Here is a 6,000-nt window from a genome sequence, read left to right as displayed (position 1 = left end):
GGAGCTTCTCGCGCCGGAGCTCCGGGGTGGGGCCGCGGGGCCTGGCCCGGGGAGGCAGGAGGCGGGCGGAGCCCCGATTCTTCTGCTTGTCCTCTTTCGGGGCTTCTTAGAGAGGTCAGCGTCCAGTCGTCTCGGGTTGGGCTCAGAGTTAAGTAGGCCGTCTTGCTGGAGGCAGCCCCTTCCGGGGAGCAGTCCTCCGCCTGAGATAGCTTGCCGGAGCTCCGGGGTGGGGCCGCGGGGCCTGGCCCGGGGAGGCAGGAGGCGGGCGGAGCCCCGATTCTTCTGCTTGTCCTCTTTCGGGGCTTCTTAGAGAGGTCAGCGTCCAGTCGTCTCGGGTTGGGCTCAGAGTTAAGTAGGCCGTCTTGCTGGAGGCAGCCCCTTCCGGGGAGCAGTCCTCCGCCTGAGATAGCTTTTGAGGCGGGTGAGAAATGTGGTGGTAGTGAGGCGCAGGGCGGGGATGGGCTTTGGTGTTCGCTGATAGCGGGTAAGTGGGTAGGAAAGCTTTGGGTGACTTTCGAATTTATGTGGGCTTGGGTTTAGAAGTCATTGGTCACTTTAGACGTTTAGAACGCGCTGGGCTAAAATTGAAGTTATTCATGTGAGTTGTGTCCGTTTTGTAAGGTGAGGTTTAGATTAAGCTCGTTATTTCGTTTTTTGGAACGCCCAGCAAAAGTCAAGAGTTCAGCACCAGGTTAAGGGTCAACATGAATTAGAATTCCGTTTTGGAGATTAAAGACTGTTGTCACAGTTAGTGTTACGCAGAAACTGAAAAAATGTTTTAGGAGTCAATTTAAAAATGGGCTTTTAGGCTTACAGCTCAACATTTAGTTTAAAGTAAGGGAGCATGTTGTTAAAGGTAAAAATTAGATCAGCATGTCTGCTTGGAAAGGGATAAATGGCAAAGCCAGGACTGGGAATCAGGAAACAAATTAGGGTCAAGGCTAATGTAAGGAATTAAAGGCAAGCTTATGGGTTGTGGTTGAGGCTGAGGTATGTAGTGAAGCTTGAGCAGGTAAAATTAAGAGATTAGCAGGTGGTGGATGCCTTTGTTTTGTGGAAAAAGCTCCACATTTCTCTGTAGTAACAGTAACTTCTTTTATGTACAAATGACAGGCTAATTAGGTCAAGGTTCTGGATTTCAGCTAGGATTGCAAGTATCTGGGATTCCAGCTTCTTTATTACCTACCCTCCAAGATCAAAGCTTTTGCTGTGGCTGCCACAGTTAGAGGGCAGGGATTCCTGGACTATGTTGTTTATGAGACAGGAGGTGAAAATGGACAGGGACTCAGGAAATGTACAATGCCTAGTCATAAGTGGAAGGGACTACCTGGCAAAGAAGAGACCTGAGACTAAGTAGAGGGAAGCCAACGAAGGGACACTGTTATCAAGGAGGAAGGGGATGACCGAATCCCCTGACAGTTTGCCCTGTTTCCCTCTTCCTTCATTGCCTAGGTATTAAGCCTTCCTCTTCAATTCCTATCCGTTTCCACATTGCACACCCTTCCTTTGTGTTTCCTTACAGAATACTTCCTTGCTCTTTAACTCTTCTCTGTACATCTTCTTACCAATCCATTTCATCCTTCTTGCCGCCTCCCTTCCCAAACCTTGTTACACATCTTACTTTAATTTACCCCCACCCAAATCTGAGGTTTCCACTGTCTTAAAGCACTTTCCCACCATTTTCACTCATTTGCACATATGCATATCACTGGTGGCATGCTGAATGTTGACCCTCGTGCTACATGGATCCCCTGGTTCTGACCTGACTTGAATTTCTTGGTCCACTTGCAGGTCCCCTTCCCCCACTCCCTAACAGAAAGAGGAAATGAGACCCAAAGAGGAAACTGGGTCTTGCTGATCCCACACCCAACCAGGCCACTGACCACACCCCCATCTCACTCCCAGGCTGACCATACCACTGACCGCAGCACTATCCTCTATGTAACCTCTGATTCAGCCACTGACTACCTCATGCTGTTCCAACCCCCATCCCGATCCCAGCTGTACTTAGACACTGCCAGTGCCCCTTCACTCCTCCCCAGCCTAGCTGAATTTAGCCACTTACCATATCTCCATTTTTTTAAATCAAACCTCTGTAGTCTGGCCTACACTCTGACCTCATTCCATCATTCCCTGACTTATCCACTATTCACGTAATTATTCCTCCCTTTCTCCCATCCTGATCCGGTGACTGCTCATATATGGATTTTCCCCAGGCTTGTTTTACACTGTTTTCCCCCTTTCCAGCCCGATGTAGTCACTAATTCCACCCCATCTGCCTCTACCTGATTATTAATCATACCCCATCCTCTTTTCTCATAGTCTCATCTCCACATTTCCATCCCAATCTGACCCTTTCCCCTTTCCCAATTCCTTATCTGAACTCTGAGCTGCCCTAGCCACTCACTAGGCCACTGATGGTCACTGATGGGACCCTAGCCTTTCTTTGGGCTCTTGTCCCTGAGTATTAACAAAACAGACTGTCTTCAGGCTCTGTCAGTCTAAAAATTCCTTCTGAGGGGCTGCTTTCTTTCTATTCTAACCCTGGCTTTCTTATCTCTTCCCTGTACTAATATAGTGCACTTCTAATCAATCTCCACAGTTAGGTTCCTAAAATCCAGTTTGGGTATGTTCCTTCTCTGCTCAAAGTCTCCTTGGCCTCTTGTCACCTTCCAATAAAAATTCCTCTTACCCCACTGTAGGTCTGCCCTGCCTTTCCATCCTAACCCTGACTTCCCCACAACTCCTCCCTTGCAGGTACCCTGTGTATATATCTGCCAGCCTTCTACTCACTTCCCTGAATGCTCCTCCACGATTTCCTGCTTCTCCACCTTTGCTTATGCTATTCTCTGCCTGGAATTTTGCCTTTGACTCATCTCTGGCTGATGCGACAGAGAGCACTTGGGCTTTGGAGTCAGAGAGACCTGGGTTTGGATCCTGGCTTCACACCTTATTGTTTGGACAAGTACATTAAACAAGTATTTTACTTCCTTAAGCCTCAGTTTCTTAATCTGTAAGAAAGGAAATAAATGACACCTACCTTGCAGTGTTGCTAGGATTAACAAAAATTCTGTATAAAATGCAGTTGACATATAATAAATGACAAATTTCTATTACTTTTTATTAGTGTGTGTGTGTGTGTGTGTGTGTGGTACCGGGGATTGAATTCAGGACCTTGCGCTTTCAAGGCTGGCACAGTGCCACTGAGCTAAATCCCTAGCTCTTTTATCTTTTTAAAAATTCTGCCTCCCAAGTGGCACCTTTCATGATCCCACTTAACTAAACCTAAAGGGGTCTCTCTTCTGAGCAGAGCTCTTTGACTTTTATTGCATCCTGTTCTCTATTGTAACTGTATTTAACTTACCCACTCACCTAGAGGACTGGGAGCTTATCAAAGGCAAAGGCTGGGTCTTATTCATTGCAGTTCTGAGACACTGAAATTTTGGCCCAGGGCATTCCCCATAATAGGCCTTCAAGGAATGCTGGCTATATAAATGGAGAGCCCTACACAAGGGGAGGAAAGGTGTTGGGAGCTGGGGCACTGGTGCGAGGTGTGTTTGTCATGGGGGTGTATTTGTGGGGAAGCTGGGGAAAGGGGATGAGGTTCTCGCAAGGTCTATCTGTATAGGGACTGCGTGATTGAGATAAGGCAGTAGTGAACCTATGGCGTGCAGGTTTTGTGTTTTTTCTTTTAAAATGTGAATATAGTGTTGCTTTTTCTAAACTGAAACCTCAATATTCAGGTTTAATTGCAGTGTTGGCACTTTTGACATAAATACATGGGTTTGGGATTGCAGTTTGGGCACTGTGTCTCTAGAAGGTTCACCATTACTGAGATAAGGTGTATGTAGAGACAGCAGATGTGGCATTATGAGAAAGATCTCTGTACATCAGCTGGGATACATTAGAGGAGAATGAGTGTGCACATGTAAATGTGGAAGGGATATGTTGGAGGAAGTCAGGTCCAGCCCTTCAGCTGCCCAGTCCAGCCTTAAATGAGCCTCTCGCTGCCTGAGGCCGGATATGTCAGTCTCACTCACAAAGCCCTCCCCCAATCCCCGCGGTTTTGGACTCAGAGGCCAAATTTGGTAACAGACTGTTACTCCCCTAACTCTCACATTCTGACTCTTCAGTTTTCTCTCTCTCCCTTTGACACTCCCTGTAATTCCCCATCTTTCTGCAGCTCTCTTTGTGGGTACCTACTCTGACAATATTCCCCATATGCCCCAAAATTCCTTAGTCCCAGTATTCTTACATTCCATTCCTTGCTGGGATTTGACCTCCTGTCCTCCATTCTCCCCTTCCAATTGCCCAACTCCTCTGGAATGCATCTCAGGAATGTATTGAGGGAGGAGGAGTTCCCTGGGAGGGGACGTGGAGGAGGTGTGTTGTTGCTGTTTCATAAAACATGGTGGAGTGGATAGCAGAGTTCTCAGGCCAGGGCCAGAGCCAGATAGCTTCTACTTCTAGGAACCTTGTTTTTGCCATTATTCCCCCGACTACTCCCATGCCTTCCCTTACCTTCTCACGACCATGCTGGAAGTTAGGGTAAGCATGATTCAACTCCCTTATCGGGGTCTCACCAGAGACATCTGAGGAAGAAGTGGGTGTCTGTGTGTCCGGAGGAAATGGGGGGGCACACAATTTCAGCTCAGGGTGAAGGGCCCTTTCAGTCCTGCTCCAGCTCCTGGAACTCCTTCAGCTTCTCTGACCCTTCAGCCCTCACTTTTTTGTGGTCAGCAACCCACCACCAGGTCTGTCCTGCCACTGGGAGAGGCACCCCATGAATGGGAGGGAACAGCTGCAAAGGGGAAGACTGGGAGGCTCCTCTCTTGTTTGGGAGTAAAGAATAGAGTTATGGTTCTGTTTTGAAATCCTAGGTCCTTTGTAAGATCAGATATGGTCTGTTAATTACTAATCTACATCTGCTTCCTGTTTCTATCTAAACTATCTTTCCCACCCTATCTCTCCTGACCTCTTCACCCTCAACCCCTTCCCAGTATCCCTAGTTCTCCAGTGCCTTCTGTATCCTGACATCCTACCTTTGCTTCGAAACCCTGCTTTCTTCCTTCAAGACTAGCAGTTTGCTCCTTTGAGGATGGCTGTTTGCTGGCAGAGGAATAGGGAGCCTGTATTTGCTCATTCTCTTAGTTTAAAGGCACCCAGACTTGTCTTCCTAAGGTCTGTGCACCACCTGGTGACCACAGCGGCTCCTCCAGCCTGCTAAGAGGTGCTGCCAGGGAGCTGGAGGAAGGCAGAGTAGGACTCCTGTATGAGCTGAATTGAGAATAGTGTCAGGGGAGGCAGCTGAGGTGGAAGTGAGAGTCTGAGGAATTGCCGAAGAGGAGAGAGCATAAGAGGAGTTGCAGTGAGACCGAGTACCAACTTACTGACTTGGAAGGAGGGAGGGCTAAGTTATTGTATGAGCTCTCTAACTTTCCCTCACCTGCCTTGAAACTTTCTCCTCTTTTTCCAGTGTCCATTGTCCCTTCTGCAAAATTGGAGTTGGCTAGATAATTTCTAAGGTCCCTTTGGACTAGAGTTGTAACTAGCTTGTTTGCCAGAGAAGCCAGATATGGGGCTTGGCTCCTTGGAGCTCCCTGGGGAGACCTCACATCTCAGGATGGAGGAAACCTAGGGCAGGAGTGGACCTGGATGGCCAGAACAGCCAATATTTGGTCTGCATACCAGGCTAGCTAATTTGTTTGCAGGCCTTTGGAGCCCTGGGGAATTATCTCATGTAATATCTTAATTTTGCAGAAAATGAGGCTAAAGCAATGAGAAGGGAAGATCATATGGATGAGTCAGGGCAGAGCTCTGAAAATCCCAGACAGGGAAAAGCCAGCAGGATACAGTAGGAGGCAGAGAAGAAAAATACTGACCCAGGAAAAGATGAATACAAGACAAGGGCAGGTTTGAGAAAGGAGGTGAGCAGGGACAAGTGGCAGGAGAAGCACTTAAAAGAAAGAGGGGGAGACAGAGAGATTTAGCTCAGTGGTT

Source organism: Fukomys damarensis, unplaced genomic scaffold (genome assembly GCF_012274545.1).
Source record: "Fukomys damarensis isolate Sample0158 unplaced genomic scaffold, DMR_v1.0_HiC HiC_scaffold_36, whole genome shotgun sequence".
NCBI classification, from domain to species: Eukaryota; Metazoa; Chordata; class Mammalia; order Rodentia; family Bathyergidae; genus Fukomys; species Fukomys damarensis.
Note: the sequence above shows the minus strand (reverse complement) of the source record.